At 41.6% G+C, this 23,664-nt stretch overlaps 1 protein-coding gene across 3 annotated transcripts in view; it reads right to left on the bottom strand.

The window, feature by feature from the left end:
* hivep2a (HIVEP zinc finger 2a) overlaps positions 1 to 23,664 on the bottom strand; it is a 124,896-nt gene that overhangs the window by 23,148 nt on the left and 78,084 nt on the right. For all 3 annotated transcript variants that reach the window (XM_044376707.1, XM_044376708.1, XM_044376709.1), the window contains one exon: positions 72 to 144. The gene's annotated coding sequence lies outside the window, so the exon portion shown is untranslated. The remainder of the gene's footprint in view (positions 1 to 71; positions 145 to 23,664) is intronic.

Consider the following 23,664-nt stretch of genomic DNA (forward strand, 5'->3'; position numbering starts at 1 on the left):
AGAGAACAACAATGTTTGTGGACTTCGGAGTGAGTTTTAAAATATTACTCCTGAGAACACTAAATACTAACTTTTCTTGGTAAAAGTGCTTGTAGCTCCTCTTTCTGTAGCTTCAAAAGTCATTCAGTTTGCTCACCAAAAGACCTGCAGCAAAACAAAACAGAGAAAAAGGGCGAATTAGTCATGTTGTCATCATCAAAATCATCATTAATACAATCCCCAATGTCACTGATGGTATAACCTGACATCACCTCTTACCATAAGCTTGAAACCTCGACGTAATGTACAATAAGATGTGACATTTTGACTAATAGAGCGCAACACAAAACCATATACTTTGTTGTAGAAAGAGGACTCAATGAGTTGTCAAGAACACGCCTGATGTGCGAATGTAAATGTCATTGATTGCTCAGTTAGTTTCTTCGCATTGGAATCCATCTGCTTTCTGCCTTTCCCACCCCTTCCTCCTCCTCCTCCCTCCCTCCCTCCTTCCTCCTTCTACTCAGTGAGTCACTGATGCAAAGCAAACCCACGCTGTTCCTAAAAAGACACAAAGGCTTATAAATAGCGCTGTGGAAGTGACGTCGGAGTGTCATAATGTGTGTAGGCGTCCAAAAAGGCCAAGTCGAAGAGCAGCCATCAGCGCTAGCACCTTTCCTTCCTTCTCTGCGTGTCATAGTTTGATCTAACTTGGTATGTACTCGGTGGAAAAGCAAACTGGAGGGAACACACACACACACACACACACAGAAACAAAAAGAGACACACACATATGTAGATACAGTACTTGTAGGCATTGCAACTGCACTGCAAACACTGCAGTAGACACTTTGTATATGTGTGTGTTTCCGTTGTTTAACGTTCCTTAACCACAATAACACCTGACAGCAGAAGAAGCGCAGAGCTGCAGAGCGCACACACACACACACACGTACACACATACACACACACACACACACGTACACACATACACACATACACACACGCCTGCTGAAGTTGCATTTTTGCTTTGTATTTCCTCATCGCAGGTTTTAAACAACCTCCCTCGCACTCTGATTGCAACACACACACACACACACACACACACACACATTGTGGCCTCAGTGCTGGTAAGCAGGGCTTGGTGACGTGTGTGTCTGGGGGCCCAATGTGAGATCTATAAATAGCACTTGAGGAAAACATGCTGTATTCTTAGCAGCAGGAACGTTAACTTTGGGCTACCTTGTGCTACACTCACACAGAAACACACACACACACACACACGCACACACACCAGAAACATTATCTCAGACCTGGGTCATATTTTTATGTTTTCCATGGTGTTAAGAGTGCAGGAATGTGGTCTGACTCCTCTGTTAGAAACAATGGGTACTCGGTTTGGCCGGTGTCAAACTCAGGGTGATGGGGATTGGGTGGTAGGAGGGTCAGCTGACTTAACTACAAGCTAATGTAGACGACCTGTGGTGATGACTCGGAGGTAAAGTTAGTACTAACAATACTGTGTTTGTGCTACTTTTCTCTTAAGGGGAGTATCATCATCCGAGGCTCAAATCCGATGCATTGCAAAGACAGAGGAAGTAGGTGGGATGTGTTAAAGCAGGGAGCAGATTATTGTTGGTGTTGTTTAAAAATGAGTTGGAATAGGGTCCGGTTCGGTGATAGTCTACAGATGAAGCACTCAGTAAAATGTCAACTAACATCTAATTAATCACTTGAAAGTTTAAGAAACTTCCTGTTTCATTCTTAATTCACAATTTGATTAATTGAGTGTTTTTCGTCTTTGCCAAGCGGTGTTTCATAACGGGGGCCTGATGTACTCGACAGCCAAACGTTGAAAGTTTCTTGGTTCAATCTCGGATCATCAGTTGAGCTTCTCTTAAAAAATTACTAACCATATTCTCAAGAAATGCACGCAACAGTTTCATCTACTTAGGAGTTTTCATGTGAGTCAGTCAATCTTAGAAATTGTTAACTAGGAAATCATTCCTACAGTTAGAACATTAGTCACATCTTCTGCATGTCCAGCCCTGATCCGGGATGATGAATCCTGATGATGATGATGATGATGGCTATCAAAGATAACCCAAACACTTCTGGTCACTCAGGTATTCATAAAATGTGGAACAGGAAGAATGTTGGAAGCAAAGACGGCGAGGAAGTGATGGCGATGTTTGATTTTATGTGGTTTGTCACCCCGTGGTACTCCCGTTCAGTTTATATTTTCATCAGTCACACCGTCAGGAATTTCATGAATGTAAACGTTCAGGTTTTCTGTGATGATCCTGCGTTAGAGTTCATCTATATCTTTTGATTTATCAAGGTTTTTCTTAGATTGAACTGCAGCTAATTTCAAATTAGCTTTAACCCTAAAAAACTGATCTAAAGTTTGGACTCACCAGTGAAAGTTCAGTCTTCAGTCACATATCGCTGCTAACGTCCTTAAAATCCAAACACTTACTGTAACTCTTGCTGCCATTTGGGGTCGCCAATGCTTGAAACCTGCCTGTTGCAGCCACACAGCTATCTCATTCACCTCGTCTGCTATCTGACCTCTTGACTCACACACCCATAATAACCCAGCAATGAGTTAAACCTTAAAGCATGCAGATAATTCTCGGTTAAACTCCGGTTTAACCTTACGTAAGGTGACTGGTTTTGTAATGAAAGTGCTGAATGGTCTCAGTCTGCAGAATGAGTGGGAGAGCGTGTAGTGAATGGCTTACATAAAGCTTTATTCATACATGCACTGACACAACCTGCCCCAGTTCCTGTGCGTAGGAGAGACATAGCTACTGGCGTTGTTTATGTGTGTGTGTGTGTGTGTGTGTGTGTGTGTGTGTGTATGAGCGTGGGAAGTGTATGTGCCAGGGCTGGCAAAGGGCATGACGAGACACCCAAGTTGTAGGTAGGTCAAAACAGGACACATTCGGAGGCTATACTCAGAGGTAAAAATAGTAAGGCACACACACACTCACAATTTATCAGAAAGCTTTAAATAACCGGAGTTACTTAACATAAAGGAGCAGCCTTCATAGATGTGGAAATAGATCTATGTGGTGTTTCATACCCCACTGCAGGCTTTTCTTAGAATATCAGACCTGATCTAAGTTTGTGTGTAGGCAAAGTGAATGATCTCTGCTCGCACTAAGCGCTACAGTATGATGTATCTTGAGTCGTCCAATCGCAAGCGGACAGCAGCAGCAGCTCTGGCGTAACTGCATCCAAAACACATTAAAAGCGGGGGCCCACTGAGATTAGATTGCTCAAACCTCATTTTGGAGGTTGTTTTGGATGCTGTAAAGTACGTAGTATAGTGTGAACGCAAACACCTCCACCTCATTATCGTATAACCACAGACATGTGTAGGTTTGGGAGCTAATTTACAGCTAAAGGCTGCCTCAGGGTTTTGTAAGGTTTTGGCACTGGGCAGCTTGGAACAAGACCATTGATTACCAGGAAAAGATAAGAAAATGTTCAATACCAATGCTGATATAATAGAGTTTCAATATTTATACCAAAGCAACACTACTTTGTGGAGTTTGTGCATGTAGCTAACGTGCACCACCTCAAAATGTAACTAGAAGTCGGGGCTACGATGAGGAGACATCAACGACTGGTCAGCTTGTTTTTCTCTAACAAGTTTCATGAACATTCGTAACATTCTTCTGCAATCGTCTCTCTGTATCACACAGTGAATACAAGAATGTAGAATATTGCACAGGAGTCTCCTATTCAGTAATCAACAGGGCGAAATAGAGGTTATCTTGTTCTTCCATACTTTAACTTTGCTATCTGATCTGTTCTTTATACACACACATCTATTAAATGTCTGTCTGTCCTGGAGGAGGAATCTCTCTCCTCTGTTGCTCTTCCTGAGGTTTTTTTTTTTTTTTCTTCCATTTTTTCCGTGTTTTTCCATGTTGTTCCCCATCGATATCCACAGCTGGACAGCTGTTAACATTGGCGTAGAGGATTAATCCAGCTTTACTTTGAGAAATGTCAACATGATTTTTTTTATAACCCCCCCCCCCCCCTTTTTTTTTCATTTAACAAAAGAAACCTAATTTCCTCAAATGATGAATGTTGTCTAGGAGCCATAAGAGTAACGATTAATTGACTGCAAGACAGTTAATTGGCAACTTTTTTGATAATCGGCTCATTGTTCATTGAGTCATTTTTCAAGTAAATTGCCAAAATTCTTTGATTCCAACTTCTCAAATGTGAATATTTAGTTTTCTCTGACAGTAAAATGAATATCTTCGGGTTTTGGACTGTTGGTCGGGACAACAGAAAACATTTGGGGGCGTCACTTTGGGCAACAACTAATCGATTAATGGAGAAAATAATGCATATATTGCAGTCTAAAATTGGCGATATGTATTTAAATCAGAACATCATCAATCTAAACAGACATTTGATGCCTTCTATTGAATGTTCAGCACCAAAAACAGTATTCTGCCTCGATACAACAGGCCTGACTTTTAAATCCAACAAATATCTCCAAATATGGAAGCTCCTCCATGGATAAAAATGTTGTCTGTTAGGCAATAAAATGTTCTAGTTGTGAGCTTCGGACTATTTGCAGGATCGGTTGTGTGCGGTTTGTCCCGTGGTGGCCACCTGTTCCTCATGATTTTCTTTAGACCTCTTTGCGCTCGACGAGACAAGACGTCCAACGGAGACTTCTTATGTAAATAAGTCGATACAAAGGAAGCAACAAGAGATGCAACAGAACTGAGGTGAATGCAGGTATGAACAAGCACACAAACACACACACACACACACAAACACACACACACACATACCCAAACCCTGGAGGTACAGTATGAATACTGTGTGGGCATTAACCACGCAGGAAGAACAGAGGGCTGTGTGTGTGTGTGTGTGTGTGGGAGGCTGTTCAATCCTGAGGGCCGAAAGCACTCTCTCTCTCCCTCTCTCTCTCTCTCTCTCTCTCTCTCTCTCTCTCTCTTTCACTTCATTTCATCCGGCTCTATTGGAATGACAGTCGGGGAGTAATGTTGCCAAAGTGACAAGATAACAGATTTGTACAAACTGTGCAACGTTGTGTACACATCCTCCTTGTATCATTACTAATGTGTATGTGCATCAGTGTTTTTAGATCAGTGTTGCAATGCATTCATATCTCTCTGACTCCAACACACACACACACACACACACACACACACACACACCAATCCCTCTCCTCATAATCCCTCTCCTACAGTGTCTTGTTCAGATATGCAGTAGATAAGCCTCTCATTTACTTTCAATGAAAGACCCAGACGAGGGCAGAGCTGCTTCTGGTAGAACTGTGTGTGTGTGTGTGTGTGTGTGTGTGTGTGTATGTGGTGGCTAGTTATTCTTAAATTGGCCCGCCAGGGTGCTGCATACCGACTGGGATGGTTGGAATTCCTGTGACACAAAAACAGAGAGAAAGTCTCTTTGTGTCTGTCACTCCTCTGCATCTGCAGCATTTCATGTTTCATGTTGTAACAGCAGGAGCAGTAAACACAAACAACGACATGGTTTATGATCTTTAAGGATCACAGTGTAATGCATTACTTTCAGTAATGTAATTACTTATTTCAGTAATAAATAGAGGAAGTGATTACAATTTGAATTTCAGTAGTTATATTACAGTTACTCATCCCAGTAACGCTCTGTGCTCGCTGTCTTACTGGGATTACTGGAGGGTTGATATCAGTGTGGTCTCTTATTCACATGCTGTGTGTTGTTAGCCGGCATGCTAACATTAGCCACAGGTACATTCAGGGGTCACCTGACGCTAGTTTAGCTCAGAGTTGGAGGGAGTGTGCTGACACTGAGGCTACGCTAACGCTAGCTGTTGGACGGTCAGTAAATCCCTCCAAACTGTTTCCTGCCTTCTTGTTAAACCACAAATTTTCTGTTTTTACATGTGTTAAACACTAACGAAGCAGCGTGTGAGTGAGTTTGGAGGATTCTGAGCTGTTGAAAGACAACTTTGACGGCGCTGACGGCTGAGCAACAAAAGTTAAGTAATAAGTAATACAACATGTTACTGTTGCTGCTGAGTAAGGAGTGAATAATTACTTTTACAATGAGTAATTAAGAAGAAGGAAATGAAGTTACAGGAAAAGGGAGCGAGAACACTGCGGTGGGTCGTCCACCAATCAGAACGTCGGTGGTTTGATCCCTGGATCCTCTAGTCCACATGTTGAAGTGTCCTTGGGCAAGATACTGAACCCTAAATAGCTCCCGATGAGTGTGCCAGTGGTGTGTGTGTGAGATTAGATCCTGATGAGCAGGTTGGCACCTTGCACGGCGGCCTCTGCCATCAGCGTGTGAATGGCTGAATGTTTGCATGTGTTGTATAACGCTTTGAGTAGTCAGTAGACTAGAAAAGCGCTATATAAATGAAGTCCATTTACCATTTAAATGCAGTCCAGGGATGTGACAGAGAGAACAAAAGGGACAAAGGAGTGAATGATGATGAAGAGGAGAGAAAAAGAGAGCTAAAGACAACAGAAACAAGGCAACGTGTAAAAAAAAAGGGAACAAAAACAGAGAATTAAGGATACAGGAGAGAGAAGAGCAGCAATGGAAAAGACAACAGGAAGAAGGGAGAGAACAAGAGAAGAAGGGCGGGAGGACAAGAGGAGGAAAAGATGACAAGAAAAAAAAACAGATGTAAGAAAGAAGAAATGATGCAGAGGAGGAAGAAACGATACGACATAAGGAGGATGCAGTAGAGATGATAAAGATTCAGGAGAGAGGAACAAAGGCCAAAGAGAGAAATAAGGGGGACTGAGACACAAAAGAGTGAGGACAAAGGACACGGGTGAGAGAAGAAGGCTGCTGGCGAAGGTAAGAAAGAAACAGCACCGAGAATACAAATGAGGAAACAAGGACACAGAAAAGAGAGAGAGAAAGAAAAGGAGTAAGGACACAACAGAGAGGAGATAAAGGAGAGAGGGATCCTTATAATACTTTTCTGTCGTTTTTCTTTTGTATGTATGTTATTTAGCTAATCAATAAGGCCATCCAGGCTTTTTTCCTTTCCCTGCACATTGTTCTTTATGTGTATTTCTTTGAGTTTAACCTGTGTAAATAAATAAACTCATAACTCAGGTGAGGACTAAAACAGGACAGAAACGAGGAAACAAAAGGCAAAGATAGGGAGCGAGGATACAAACGAGGGAACGAGGACACAATAAGGGGACTAAAACAGGACAGAAATGAGGAAATAAAGACCCAAAGAGAGACTATAAGGATACAAATGAAGGAAGGACACGGCAAAAAGAGACCCAAAAACAAAACAGAGACGACGAAACAAAGACCAAAGAAAAGGAACAAGGACACGAGAGAGTACTGAGGAAACAAAGATACAAATGAGGGAACAAAACAAGACAGAAAATGAAGAGACAAAGACCAAAGAAAGTGAGGACAAAGAAGAGAAATTAAGGGTTCAAGTGAAGGAAAAAGGATGCAAGAGAGTAAACAAGGAGCTCTGTAACAGGACAGAGAGGAGGAAACAAGATAGGGAGCAAGGATACGAATGAAGGACACAGCAAAGAGACCAAAACAAGATGGGAACGGGGAAAGCCCAAAAAAAAAAAAAAAAAAAAGACACACCAGACTACAGAGATAAGAAAACAAAAGCCAGACAGAGAGCAAGGATACAAATGAGGGAACAAAGAGACATTAAGGAGACTAAAACAAGACAGAAAACGAGCAAACAAAGAGACCAAAGAAAAGGGGGGAAAGGACACACTAGACTATAGAGCCAAAAATATGAGAGCTAAAGGATAAAGACATTGGCAAAGAGACGAGAGCAAGGTGGAAATGAAGAAACAAAGACAAAAAGAAATGGATCAAGGACACGCCGGAGTACAGAAGCTAAAGCCAAAAGTTAAGGGAGCAAGGATACAAATGAGGGAACAAGGACACGATGAGGAGACAACAGAAAGTGAGGGGACGGTGTGCGTTTCGAAACGGGACGTAGCAGGTGAAGATGAGAGTCATGCCAGCTGGTGTCAGGTTACTGTACCATCACACACACACACACACACACACAGGTATACACACATACCAAACACACACACGTATGCATGGATCGGACACACACACACACACACACACACACACACACATAGACAAAGGCCGGGTTCGTATTTCTGAGTGGTAGGCGAAGTGTTCTGGTACTTTGGGTGGTCAGACGCTGTGTAAATTATTTAAACATGTTACTAATGATTTCCATTCAGTGGTTAACCACTTTATACAGCCAGAGAGAGAGAGAGAGAGAGAGAGAGAGAGAGGGAGAGAGAGAGAGAGATAGAGAGAGAGAGAGAGAGAGAGAGAGAGAGAGAGAGAGAGAGAAGGGGCGATGGAGGGCAGCTGGCAGTGTGTTTGTTTTTTGGCTCTGCTCTGTTTGGCCCCAACTGGACCGAAACCACACACACACACACACACACACACACACACACACACACCTCCATTAAAACACTACCTTTGTTTTACCTGGAGGGAGACAGAAGTTACTGGAACAATAAGCTGGACTGAAGCGTGTGTTTAAGTGTTTAACTGGGAACTCGATCGATCGAAACCAGTGTTCGATTTCTATCTTTGAAATCAGAAGCAGGATCTACGATTCTCCCAGTAGTTTTGTTTTTTTTTCACATCTTATCTACTTAAGCACATCCGCAAAGACGACACGGCGTAGCTTAGCGGTAGCTTAGCGGTAGCTTAGCGGTAGCTTAGCGGTAGCCTGCAGCCGCGTTAGTTTTCCGTGACGCTGCTGTCGGAGATGATGGAGAAACAACAGAAGCGTTTCCCTGAAGTCGCTGGTGTGGCGACATTTTTCTTCTCTGTGAGTGTAAAACAACAAACGCGTCGTTGACAGAAAAACTACCAGCTATGCTTCACGCTTCAGTAAAGTTGAAAACATACTGACAGATTCAAACTTCCCACATCAAAACCAGTTTGCCTCTTTCCAGCCGCAGTCGGATAGACGAGCTGATCTAACTTTCACCAAAATGAGCCGCAATACTGGTCTCTATGTGCAGCAGGGACCGTCTGTAAAGTCCAACACTTGATCTTAAAGTCCAGATGAAATGAAAAAATACATTTTTAATCCTTTAACATCACATTCTCAGTCATATTCAGCACCTCTTTAACAATATATGCCAAAAAAAATACAAAAAAAATCAGTTTCTTCCTGTAAAACAGAATATTACGTGTGCTTTCGTAGGCTTGAACCAACACATTTCATCCATCCATCAATCAACTTTTTGCTGATTCATCATGACTCATCCCCCTGTTACGTTATGTTATGTTATGCCCCACCTGTCAATCCTGTTTCACTTGGAAAGACGTCACAATGTGGTAGTTAGATACTCTCCAAACGCCGTTTCATCAGGGCTTTAAACTCAGTTTCAGTTGTTGTGATGTAAAACCAGTACTGGAAAATTCAAAATACTCAAATTAAATCTGGACCAGTTTATACTGGGACAACACAAACTTCACAGAACTACTTATAAATGCAAAAAATACCACTTTTGTGACAGTTTTTCTGTTTATTATTATATTATCTTGTACAGGAAGACGTTCACGTTCCAAACCGACGTAATGAGAAAAGCCCAAAATATAATTTCTCACTAATTTAACCTAAATAAAATCAACACTATATCTCCAGTATTTACAACGAACAAATAAAGATATGTAGAGTTTGCAAAGGTCAAACTATAACTTCTGTCTGACTGAAAAAAATCTGAATAAACTGTGACAAGATCATGATTATCTATGCAAAAATATGAAGAGAAGCAGTTAAGTCTAAGAAACATTGCTTTTAATTTCTGTGTGTGTGTGTGTGTGTGTGTGTGTGTGTGTGTGTGTGTGTGCGAGAGCTGCGAGCATGCCGACTGCAGGTCGCTGCAAAGTTAAATTTAAAACATTTTAAGAGCTTCTCGCTGCCAGTCCAAATAAAATTTAAAGCCAATTTCATCCCTCCGCCAGTAGTTTTATAAATAAAAATACACTTGCTCAGCAGTTATATTACAATACCTGCTTTCTTACATCAGACCAGGTAAAACATTTACGCAACTTTGCGATGAAAATTAAAAAGTCATGTGTGAATTATAACATCTGAGCGAAAATGTAAAAAAATCTCCAAAACTCCACCGGCTGCTTAAGTGCCCTCGTGCAAGGCACTTTGAGCTGCTGCAGTGAAGCTGCCTTCTGGCGAACAGCAGGGGCTTGTGGTTTGACCAGGAAGTTCCCAGCATGACATTTGTGCAACTTTATAAGCGTGAAGGAGGTTTTTTTGTTGGTTGCAGAAGAAGAAGAACATGTGGATTTGCCTACTGTTAGAAAAATAAAGGTTGTCCAGGAGGTGTACAGTTCAAAATTAGAACAATTCATATTAATATTTTTGTTTTATCTGTTCCCATTTCCCCTAATCTGCTTCTATTTCTGTTGCTGACTGCCTCCATATCCCAGAAAGCCTTTTGACAACCTCTGAAGAAAAGTGCCTGAGCTGGTTGCTGTCACCTCTGGGTTACATGAGTAGGTGGAGAGAGAGAGAGAGAGAGAGAGAGAGAGAGAGCGAGAGAGAGAGAGAGAGAGAGAGAGAGAGCTTTTTTCAGTCGAAATACAGCGAGACTTTCTCGTAACCCGTCCTGTCTCTGGAGCCGCATTGAATTCTGGTCTATTTTCTACTCTTGTGGGTGCAGAAATCAGCCTCTCTGCCTCTTTTTCTCTGGGAGATTGAAAGAATAAAAAAAGGAAGCTCTAGAGAAAGAAGTCCTTTAGAGCTCTTTGATTCTGATGTGTGATGGACAAAAGACTTTAAGATGAGATAAAGAAGCAACAAGACGTCTAAAACGAGGCGCCGTTAAAGTATAATTAAAGCGTTATTACATGAGGAGAAACTGGGACAAAACCAAACTGAAACATATTAATCACAGCTGTCAGGTGCTTTTAGATAAATTAGTTTATAATTAGTTGACTTTCTCCTCTTTAAAGACAAACTGTTTAAACCACTTCAGGCTCATAAAATCCTTAAAACCTCAAAACCCTAAAACACATCGTCATCCTGCTAAGAACGAGGATGATTATCTCTAATTCACACAAAGAAAGTCGACAGATACTTGTCTACTTTCTAAACTAAATAACGTGACCAAACATGATGGAGGTCTACGGGACAGAGGATATATCAGGCTTCGGATACTCACACACAATACTTGCAAATAGATCAGTTCATCGTTGGTTTGGATCTGCACACGAGATAATCGCCAACATTATCAGGAACAGGAAGCTATTATATTTATGTTCAATCCTCTATAAACTGCTGCACAGCTGAGATGTAGCATCAGCAGCTTGTCACTAGTCACTGCATCATCAACCTTCCTGCAGCGGTTGTTTCATAAAGATCTGCTGTTTCACTTCCTGGTCTAACTGGATACTAAAAAGTTAACAAACAGGTCTGTAAGTGCAACCCAGACACCAGGTGAGAGCACCGATATCAGACGATTCTGCAAAACATTACAGTCAATACCAACGTTTTTCACATTCTCGCTTTCTACAATATCTGTGTAACTACGGTCTGGTTGAGGTTTCAGAGAGATTGTGGTTATGGTGCGGTTAGAGTGAGGCAACAAAACACTTCAAATTAATAAAAGTCTGCCTCAATTTCTCAATTAGTCGCTTAGTCAATAAGATGCAACCTCTAATTTAGTCTTAATTTATCCCGACCAACAGCTCCGAATCCAAAGATATTCAGTTTATTACCATAGAAACAAGATAATAATCACATCTGAGAAGCTGGAACAAGAGGATTTTAGTATTTTCTCTCAATATAATGGCTCAAAATTCAATTAATCGACTAATTATTGCAGCTCTACAACGATTCCTGCGTTGACACTGAATGTTGGCGTCGAGTGTAAATTGTGTCCTATATGTATGTAACTCTTAGGTTACACTGCTGCGTAAGATAAACGGCCAACAGCTGTTTCTACCATCACAGTGAAGTGCTTGATCTAACCGGAGGATTTCAGTCTGATGGCCACAACAGAAAGAGAAGAAGAAGAAGCAGAAATAGAAATCGATCCGTTTCAACCTAAAACTCCGTCGTTCACGTCTCTCTAGAGCTCCGCGAGCATCATCATCATCATCATCGCTTTGTCATCCCAGGACTTAAATCACCTACTGTTCTTTTTTTCCGAAGCGGCCATGTTTAGTTTTTAATTTAGTGCTGTCAATCATATCGTTAAGCCGAGGCGTCGTCGCCGCCGCCGTAGATTTTCTTTCTGGATTTGAAAAAAAAAAAAAAAAAAGATTATGTGTGTGAAGAACAAGGAGGCTGTGCAGAAATGACTGAAATTAAATCTAAGAGAGCGTGTGAGGGAGATGAATCAAATGAACTTAATCTGAACTGTGAACACACACACACACACACACACACACACACACACACACACAGGCTCTGGCAGACAGCTTGTAGACAGTGATTTACAGCAGGTAGGAAGTCAATTATGCTACTGGATATTTCTGTCAGAAAAATATGTGTGTGTGTGTGTGTGTGTGTGTGTGTGTGTGCCCTGAATAAAGTATGTGTGTGGGAGGTGGCAGCAGCAGAGGCAGCTTTGCTGAGACAGGATGAGGGTGTGTGTGTGTGTGTGTGTGTGTGTGTGTGTGTGTGTGTGGGAGGAGGAAGTTCTTGGTGTGCCAAGGTTACAGTACTGCTGCTGCTGCTGCTGCTGCTGAATTGCTGTTATAAAAGCCTCAGTTACACAACGGAAATACTCCAAACTTATCTCTGCTCTGTGACGGGGAAGGAATCTAAGTTTATGATCCATCGTTCTCCGCTTTCACCGAGACGTTTGGTCTTTTTCAAATTTTTACCAGCAAACTCTCAGAAATTAAAACACTCAACTCTCCTCCCCTACATCACGTTTTACTCGCCAAGCATCTTCGACTATCTCGCCTTCATCTGTGTGTCTGAGGCTGCTTCTGTTTCCTGTATATACATTTCACCTACTCGTCATGTGACCGATGGGTCGCTATAGATACCAGGAAGTCTGTTGTTTGATCATGTGACTCCAGAGCGACACATAGGAGCGTTTTCAGCAGTTATCAGCAGGACCGACGTGATGATTCACATCATATTTCCATTATTTAACATTTATGAATCGTCCCAAAGTCAAGTTCATCCATCTATGAACAGAATTTCCAACTGTTCCCAAAGACGTTTTTTGTATCCCGAAGTTCCCAAAGGATCACTTGGATGTGATGTGCAGGAAACACCACATGGATAAGAGCTTAAAATGTAGGACTTAAACTGCACAGTACTGTATTTAAACACTTTCATTTTAAAGAAAGTCACAATAATAATAAGTTTATGTGCCAGAGATTTAAAAAAATAGGAGGAAAAAAACTCTAAAGTTGATAAAATAAGGTGAAACTTTAAAGTGAAGGGTCCTTGTTTTACATTCCCACAGCATCGTATGTCACTCGTTGGCTTGTTTTTCAGGCACACATGCAGAAACCGTCCCCTGCGGGTTTCCAGGTGATCTGTTTTTTAAAATGTGTTTTTTAAATGTGAAAAACTGTGTGTGTGTGTGTGTGTGTGTGTGGAAAAAACAACGAGAGGAAGAAGATGCCTATCGACACAAACCGCTGCACGGACCGAACAAAACCAACAAACAGGGGCAAAACAAATAAAGTCGACAAACGGAGGGTGGAGACGCGGCTTAATTGGTCAATAAAATGTATCCAGAAAAACAACCAGAAAAATCTGATAAAGGAAGGAAATACGGCTTATTTCTAACCCTCGGATGCACTCACAGAAAGGCCTGCAGGGTCTTCAGACTGAGAGTAAACACAGGATGAGGGTCTACCAGACCGGCCAGTGGAGCAAATATAGTAAAAATTTACCAGTAACAGACACAAAATCCCATTCATTCCTTACCAAACCACTGAAAGAGGACTGGGTTTAACCCCAAATGTGTGTGTGTGTGTGTGAGTTATGTGAGTCTATAATTGCTGTAGGATTTTGTATGAACACGTGTGATCGTGTGTGTGTGTGTGTGTGTGTGTGTTCGGTCCTGAAGTCCAGTGAGGTGAAGTCACTCTCTGTTCTGTTTCAGCGCCGTCCAGTGTACACAACTGACGTGTGTGTGTGTGGTTTCAGCTTTATGTTACATCATACAGTTTCCTACCATATTAGTCCTGGAAAAACAGTGTGTATAGTGTAATAAACAGTAAACTGTGATTTGTTTGATTCTTATGTTGACTCAACTATTGTGCACAAATTCAACACTTTCACTACTGTGCAACAAAATAAACTCTAAAATAATAATCGTAATTGATTATGACTTTTAACTCTACAAAGTTGCGTTAATTAGTGTAGTGGCCTTTTTAATGAGATGCCTCCTTGTTCTCTAATTTACTCCCATTTGTTAATTTGCTCTTAATGCAGAGTCGACACTTCCTCCATCTGTTCCAAATTAAAACGCTCATCTGGGATACTCCCCTACTCTTCCCTGGAAAACCTTTACTGTGAAACCTCTAAAGGCGGCTTAACATCATGAAAGTAGAAGTAGAGTCGATCAAAACGAAATGAATGAGCGCCTGAGATCCAGCACGGCATCCTTACAGTGCTACGTTCATGATGCCAGGAAGTTGCGTGCTGTTTATGTAGTGATGTGGGATGTGAAGATGAGGAGGTCGGGATGGTGGATGCTTTTTTATTAGCCATAACTCTGAACTTTCCTTGACCTTAATCAGCTGTTTAAGTTGCCTAAACCCTTAACCTTACTTTAAAGAGGACATATTCTGCTTTTTGTGATTTATATACTGTTACGACGTCGGATAATCATGGTCGAAGTTCCAAAACTTGACATACTGGAAGACAAATCCAAGGTGTCAGCCTGCTCTCAACACTCATTTTGCAAAGTTTTTTGACTTTGTTGATGAGATGATGTCATCTTGTTGCACACGTCCATCAACATGTGCAACGTAATCTTTGTCGCTAAGGTTGTTTGTGTTGTTTACTCTCATATTTCAGATCAGATTTGGACTCGAACATGTGCGGATGTATTTGAGAAGTTTCTATTTTGAGTAAAGAAGGAGAAAAAGAAAAGAAATCCTGCTACTATAGTTTGTTTACGTAGCCTCTGGAGCTGGAGGAAGCTTCCTGAAGCTGACCAATCAGAACAGAGAGGAGGCGGGCCTTAAAGAGACAGGAGCTAAAACTTCAGACAGAGGCTGAACTGAGGGGCTGCATAAAGGCCACTATAAGGAGTTCTTATTAACTATAATAAAGCCATAAACACCATTAGAGTTAAGATATTCAAAATACTTGTTGGCATTGAATACAATCTTAATACAAGAGTTATCAAATATCCATGTTCTTGTGTGGCGATAGTATTTCTGTTAAAAGGAGGAACTCAGTGTGGAAGAATGACTCTGGTGTACTACTGTTGACATTAATACGTGTACAAAATGCTCAGTTAACAATGAAATCCATTACAGTTGAATTGGGAGACCCATTAATTATTAGAGTACGAAGGTTTATTGAGAATTTGATAGTTACAGTAAAATCATCCCCTGAAAAAGTTATATGCGTGACATGTGGCTTCTTTTTTGTGTGTGTGTGTGTGTGTGTGTTTATAGTGTGTGTGGGAGTTCACCACTTTTTCACTATTAGAATAATAACTTCCAGCAAAAAAAAAAAAAAAAAAAAGATATAATTTATCGTTGTTAAATCTTTTATTCATTCTGTTCCAGGTTTTGTTCAAGTTTTTGCATGCAAAAGTGCATTTACTGGACTGTAGTAGCTCTTAAAAGGCAAAAAAAAAAAGGGTTTACACACACACACACACACACACACACACACACACACACTGTGGTTAACATAGGAAACATGAAGTGACACAGCACCAATTCAGGCTGTTAAAGAATTCCATGTTCCTGGAGAGAAGGAAGGAGAAAGAGAGAGAGAGAGAGAGAGAGAGAGAGAGAGAGAGAGAAGAGAGAGAGAGAGATTTGGGGAGGAGGGGGGGGGGGCAGCGGGTGAAGAGGTGAGGAAGGGAAAAACAGGCGTCCTGTTGGTGTAAATTGCCAGTGGAAAAGAGAAGGCAGTCATATTTTCCACAGGGCTGTTGGGCCAGCCTTGAAACTATTACTGAGTTAGCCCCGAGTGTGTGTGTGTGTGTGTGTGTGTGTGTGTGTGTATGTATGTGTGTGTGTGTGTGTGCGTGTGTGTGCGTGCATGCGTGTAGCTTCATTACATTTTCCACAACAGTTTGCAAAATACACCAGGAAGCGAGATGGACAGAGGAAGGGGTAAAGGGATTTGTTTTGTGGATGGACGCTCAGGTTTTATGATGTTCTGTACCGGAGGAGTTTATAGTTTGTTAAAAGTTCTCCTGTGATCCAGCGACAACAAATAAGCACCCTAAGAGTTCCTAAAAAGATTTTATATACAGCAATGTTAAAAGTGTTTGGTTGAATAGTGTTGTCGTTTCTCCGGAAGGTAAAGATCTCTGGTTTGATTTTACAGAGTCTCGCGTAGCCAAGATCTACAATATCTCCACACTTCCTGTTTTAACGCCGTGCCAGCACTGTAGAAACGTCTGGCGGAATCATTATCATTCTCCTATAGAGGGGGGGGGGCACGCTCTGGCTTGTTTGTATTTCTTTAAACCAATCACAATCGTCTTCGGCGCCGCCGAGCCCTGGATGTAGCGATAATGCCCTTGCAAAATATTGTCGGGGGGGGGGGGGGGGGGACTTGTTTTGGTGGAAAATTTGCATGTAGGGAGGCGAGCTCTGACATTAAAATGGCAAAATCCCTGAAAAAGGAAACACCAACAACCAAGGGAGACACTAACAAAACCATGGTATTTTCATGCCATATCTTTGTGTTTACATTCGCTAGCTCACTGCGGGTGAGGCTTGGAATATGAAACTTTTTCTGTGACTGGTGGGAAAACATGCAAGAACGTCCCTAATGCTCTAAATATATTCTCTGTGTATCTTTACAACCGTTCACCGATAGAACCGAGCAGCCCTGCCTCACTACACGATCCAAATCTTCATCAAAAACTCGCCGAGCCGGTTGCTAGTTCGGAGGTTGTGGTTGTTTCATGTAGTGACAGGCCTTTGGAGAACGGTAACATGCTGATAGCAAAAAACCCCACAGTCTCCATCCTGGGAGTTAAACTAGATTTTACCTGAAATCCTCAGATCTCAGTTTTTGGGTTTAGGTCTCAACTTTGGGCTCAGGGTTTAGGTTTCTCTTTTTTTGGTTTGGATGTCAGCTTTAGGTTCTGGTCTCAGTTTTGGGGTTTAGGTTCATTTCTTGGGCTCAGATCTCTGTTCTGTGTTTGGGTGTTAGTTTTAGGTTTGGATATCGGTTTAGGGTTCATGTCTTAATTTGGGGTTCAGATCTTGGTTTCAGATGTGGGTCTAGTGTTATGGTCTCAGTTTCAAGTTCAGATGTCAGTTCTGGGTTTGGGTGTCAGTTTTAGGTCCTAGTTGTACCTAAAATATGGGGTTTAGGTTTCAGTTTTGGGCTCGGGTTTCAGATTTTGGTTTGGAATGTCAGCTTTAGGTTCTGGTCTCAGTTTTGGGGTTTAGGGGTCACTTTGGGGTTCTGGTCTCAGTTTCAGATTTGGATAAAAGTTTTGGTTTTCAGGTCTCAGTTTTGGGTTCAGATCTCTGTTCTGTGTTTGGGTGTCAGTTTTAGGTTTGGATACTGGTTTTGGTTTTAGATCTCAGTTTATGGTTGATGTCTTAATTTGGGGTTCAGATCTTGGTTCCAGATGTGGGTCTAGTGTTATGGTCTTGGATTTGGATATCAGTTTCGAGTTCAGATGTCAGTTCTGGGTTTTGGTGTCAATTTTAGGTCCTTGTTGGACCTAAAATTTGGGGTTTCGGCGTCTGTTTTTGGGCTCAGATTTTGGTTTTTGGGTTTATGTATCATTACCGGCTCCACATCTCAGCTGAGGGTTTTGGTCTCAGACCTCAGCTTCATACCAGTGCAGACCTCTAGCAGAGACTGGGGCAGTGTGTCACAGCAACAAACATTTACAAACAGACTTTATCAGACAGTTGATTTTTTACTCGAGACATCTCTAAACTGACCTACAGGCGCACCACAACAACCTCTCCTCTCTCTCTCTCTCTCGATATATATTTAGCCGCCGCGATGCCTCCAGCTGTGGCCGCAGAGACGTTTCTGACGCAAACTGCGCGTCCTCTGCACACTGGTGGCCATTGTAGGAGCCCCTCTTCATGCATTCATGTTGAATTAGCATTGTGCACACACTGGCAGCCCGTTGTAGAAGTTTCTGGAGTCTTTGAATGAATGATGCATCGACGCTCTGCTGCTGCGTTCGGAGCGGGAGATCCCAGCCCACAGCAGCTCTTTAAAAAAAAAAAAAAAAAAAAAAAGTCATATTCGGGGCATGAGACTATTCCTGGTGTATAGAAGTGTGTGTATTTCTGTTTGTGTGCGTACGGACATGATGCTCACACTTATGTAAGTTGTTTTCTTTCATCTACATCCCTCGTTTTTTCTCTTCAATCTCCTCTCTGTTTTTTTTATTCCTCTCCTCAACTCTTCCTTCCTCTCCCTCTCTCTATCTCTCTATCTTTGTTCTCTTCGTGCCATGTTTTTCTTTTCTCTCTTTTTTCATTCATGTTTTTTTTTTTTTTCCCCTTTCTGAACCTCTTCAATACTTTTCTAATTTCATTATCTCTCCTATCCTCTTGTTTCCTCTCGTCCTGTTTCCTCTCATTTCCTCTCCTCTTTCTCTCCTCTCCTCTTTCTCTCCTCTCCTCTTGTTAAAAAAGCCTGCAGGCAGGTTTAGCTGCACTGTATTGCTGAGTTAGTTTTCCTCTCAGGAACCAAGTGGTCCTGGAGGCCATTTTTCACAGCGTTGCATCAGAATCTTGCAGTCTGAGCCTCGCAAACACCACCGATAACAGAACTTATACTATGTAGGGCGGATAATTATGAAAACTTTCACTTACAGACTTCACAAATCAAACAGGATACAATCAGAGCTTTTTGTTACCCTTATTTATGTAGAGACGGCTGACAGAGAACAGCCGAGTGTACCAGTTCTCTATTGTTGGGCACTAGATAATAAAACATGTATCAACTGTCAACCAACAGAATAAACATTTTACAAAATAAAAGTACACATATAGAACTGAGAAACACGTAATCCCATAAAAGCTGCTGCAGTCATACAAAGAAAACTGGTATCACTCTGAGTCGAAGCCTGTTTACTAACCTGTTTAACGTCTACTTTTCATCACAAGCTTATTTTTTACGAGATGTAGTTTCATTTTTTACACTTTGTTCGTTATTAAGATTTGTTGAGTGACTCAATAAAAACACAGTTTTGTGACAGTAAAACCACGGATGACTGTGAAATACACATTTAGTGACTAATGTTTGATGATTTTTTTGTAATTAATCAACTCAAACTCGTAAATATCAAACACAGAAGAAAGAGCCAAACTACTAAACATAAGGCAACAACATTGACCCTCTTTGGTCTTAAAAAAAAATTGCTTTTCCACAGAAATATGCCAGATCAACAACCATTTTTCAAGGAATAATTTCCTAGAATAGACCTTTGTTTTGGCCTGTGGTTATCAGGTGATTGACAGGTGTATAAAGCAGCTCTCATAAAAAATTGACACAATGAAATATTATATAAATGGAGGTTTTCTTCTTGCTGTTTCACTACGTGCCAGTTCAGACTTGGACCACTGGCTGAAGCCTAAACAGCTTCCATTTTGGATGCCTTTGCTCAGAAAGCTCATTCATTTTGTTAGAAAATATGAAGTGTTGAGAAATAAATACAACGGCATGTTCAGTCCGTTACCAGAAACTCTAAAGTAGAGTCTCACATCCAACAAAAGGCTCAAACTATTGTGAGTTTAACTGCCAGCTGCTGTTTCTGGTGTGAACTTCCAGCACTTTTCTGACACCGTTAACATAAGTTTTGAAGCGATTCTGCAGCTCCTGATATCCGCCTGTGAAACTCATGCTGCTCTTGACACTTTCTGTTCCCTCTAAAAGGTGAAATACTCATCACCGCTCGAGGCCTAAATATGAAGTTTTTACTTGCAAGAGTTCAGCGTGTAGCAATTTCTTGGATGATTAAAAAAAATTCTCAACTAAAACTCCCAATTCTTCTTCATTTTAATGTATGTGTTCAGTGCTCAGTAGATGTGATGATATGAAAATGAAAAAAGAAAAGGAAGTGAAAGATTTTTTTTTAATGGTACTCCAAGAAGACAGCAGCCATCACTGTCTCTCTCTTACAGCTCAAAATTCACCGGCCAATTTCCCTATTTTGCCAGTCAGCTTGATGTTTACAGAAAGAATACAACTCGAGAAGGATCAACCGACGGTTGGTTGGATACAAAATTGGCCGACTGAGTAGAAAAACCTCCCCAGACTCTGCCAGAATGTATATCAGCATTTGGATGATGGCTGCTGCCTGCAGTTTGTGAGCCTGTTTGTAGTATCTTCTCCTGTCCTGTCTCTTTATTTATAAGCAGCAAAATGTATGTGTTGTGTGTGTGTGTGTGTGTGCTGTGCAGTTTATTCTTGACACAATGGGGGCGGGCGGTTGAATGACTACTGTCCCCAACACCCGTTACTCACACACACACACACACACACACACACACACAAACACCAGTACTGGCTGTCCACCCACGCATAGAGCTAATCTCTGTCCCCTCACATCCGCAGAGCAGCAGGTAGGTAGGAGGTGTGCGGTCTGAGTGTGTGTGAGTGTGTGTGTGTGTGTGTGTGTGTGTGTGTGTGTGTTCAGCAGGATGACTAACATCTTATAGAATTAAAAAGCCTGAACTCTCAGTAGCACAGATGGCTCCGTGAGCAAATTCGGCAAACAAGAAACAGCTAAATTCACTCGGTTTTTATGCCTGAAATTCATCCTAAAATATTACAGAGACATCAGACTGTTGCCTGCAGTGTGTGTGTGTGTGTGTGTGTGAGTGTGTGTGTGTGTTACTGTAACTTGTACTGTACACCTGCATATGAAAAAGGTTCCTGTTCCACTTCCTGTTGCAGTTTTTGCCACTGATTTGCATCTCTCTTCCTTTCCCTCTCTTGCAATTTTCTTTTTTTTTTAAAACATCAATTGCTTTATTGTCGTGACACGTGAGATGCGTTCGTGCTGCCAGAACATACAAAGAAGGAAAATAAGTCACCGAAGAGAAAAAAAACTGTGCTGATTTCAATACAAACTATTTATCTAAAACAGCACACAATGAGGTCAGAAGTATGTGGACGACCAAAGGAAGTATGCAGACACCTAAATATTACACCCATATGTGACAGTTGTCATCATAAAAACCATGAGCATCAATCTGCTGCTATAACAAGCTTCCACTCTTCTGGTTTCAGGCTTTCTACCAGATGTTGGAACCTGGCTGAAAGCATTAGCAAGGTCCAACCAAGCAGCAAAGCCAATGTGGAAGTACTTTAAAGTGCCACAGACGGACGCAAGACCAACTGACAGCGTCAACTTCTCTCTAGAAACACTAAGTTGATCATTTTTTTCAATCATGGTCTCTAAATTTAGGCCCTCTAATAAGGAATTTGAAGATTTGAAGACTTGTAGTAGCTTTGATGTCTGCCGTGTGGGTGTTGTTTGACAGCTGTGATTGACAGTTGGCTCACCTGCTGCTCTCCTCGGCTCCGGGACTCACACCGAGTCGGACTATTGTCACAATATATCACTAAGTTTAATGTGACTTGATAGCGACGCGTGCCCTGTTAGCACAATTTAGCTGAGGTAGCTAACGTTAGCCCAAGCGCACAGAGCTTGGGGTTCACATTAAGGTAGCGTTAGCTTGGGTCCGAGGTTTCCAGAGCGTGAAAGTCAACATCATGCACTCCTTATTCGTAAGGTCCTCGCAACCGAGGGAGCAAGAACATGAAAAACAGCCCCAGAGCAAAAGTACGCTCAAGTACAAGTACACACTTTTGGCCGTTTACTCAACTTTCTCCATTAGCAAATCATTTCTGCTTGAGTGTGTGTGTACAGTATATGCGAGTGTGTGTGTTTTTTTGACAAGATCCTACACGTCCGACACGCACATGACACCCGAGTGCTGCAAAATATCCAGCACGGGGGGTCCTGACACCGCGTTACCGTGGCAGCCAGAGGGATGTTTACTGTCAATACAGCAACGTCCCGGCCGCACAGCACACCGGGCCGGGAGAGAAGAAGAAGGAGGGGGAAGGAGGGAGGGAGAGAGAGAGAGAGAGGTCGCGCAAAGCTGGAAAGAACAATAAGGCTTACAGTGGATGAAACAAAGAGAGAGAGAGAGAGAGGGAGAGAGAGTGAAAGTGAGAGAGGATCATGTGCAGAGATCAGGTGCATTTTAGCTTCCAGGAAACAGAAAACAAAACAATTCATTCAGATTGCATCGAAACGTGTTTTAGTTCACGATAGTTCAGACTGATTAAAGATTCGTTCTTCCTGCTGCTTCTGTCTGCGGACAGTCAGGAGCGTCACAGACGTACAACTCACTGCTGCTGCTCCTCTAAAGTATGAAGATACGCTAGTTTGTATTTTAACAGTGAATGCTTTATAAAAAGTATTTACAATCAGTTACTAATGGAAGAACAGGCGGAGCAGAAGGTTTAAAGTGTCAAAGACTTTGTCTGATATGACCTTTATTTAATCAGGTGTTCTCATCTGTTTTGCAGAAACAATCACAGACTACATTTAAATCACTGATTTAACAGTTTAAAGTCTAATATGGTTTATATACTGCTTCCTTCTCCCTCCAGAATCTATAAATATGCAAATATATTGTTCATTTCAAAAGTTTTCCTGCTGGACACAACACATCTCCTCCTTCACTGTGAAGTTCAATCTCAGTGCTTCAACTTCCCACATCACATTTGCCTAAGTCTCATACTGGACCGCGATTGGCTCCAAACTAGTTGTGATGTCACAAATCCTGCTCGTAGGTACACGTGTTAAACTTCACGTGACAGCAGATGATTTAGAAGAGAAATGATATACTGAGGAAGCTTTAACAGGAGAGCTTTATAAATAAAAATCATATAATATATAATTATATGGTACCTGAAGCCAAATTGCTCCATCTCTACCAGTGTCAGACGGAAAAAAACACACAAACAGCCCACAATGATCAATTACAACTCTTACAGGAAGCCACAATGTGTATATTTACTACATTTTGAGGTGGTTTGTGCATGTAGCTCCTGTGAAGTTACAGTGTTGCTTCAGAAGCTACAGTAGCTGCCTAGTGTCTATTTTTACACCATAACCCCCAACACATTAAACATCAGTCCAGCTTTTAAGTCACATTTTTAAAAAACTCCTAATTTAATTTCATAACAATTTCCAAACCAGTACTCTCTCTTCTCAATAAATGTTCACACTCACATCACAAACACACAAGTTTACTCACACATACTACATATATACACTCAGTAGGTGGACTCTGGTGGATCCGGACTGAATGACTGGACCAGGAACAAGATTTAACGGCAACCTGAAGCGAACCTCCTTTGAGTGACACATTGATGTCACGTCACCTCAGCTGTTATCATTCAGCCGCCAGCCAGTTGCCACGGATACGAGGTAG

The sequence above is a fragment of the Thunnus albacares genome, chromosome 16 (genome assembly GCF_914725855.1).
Source record: "Thunnus albacares chromosome 16, fThuAlb1.1, whole genome shotgun sequence".
NCBI lineage: Eukaryota > Metazoa > Chordata > Actinopteri > Scombriformes > Scombridae > Thunnus > Thunnus albacares.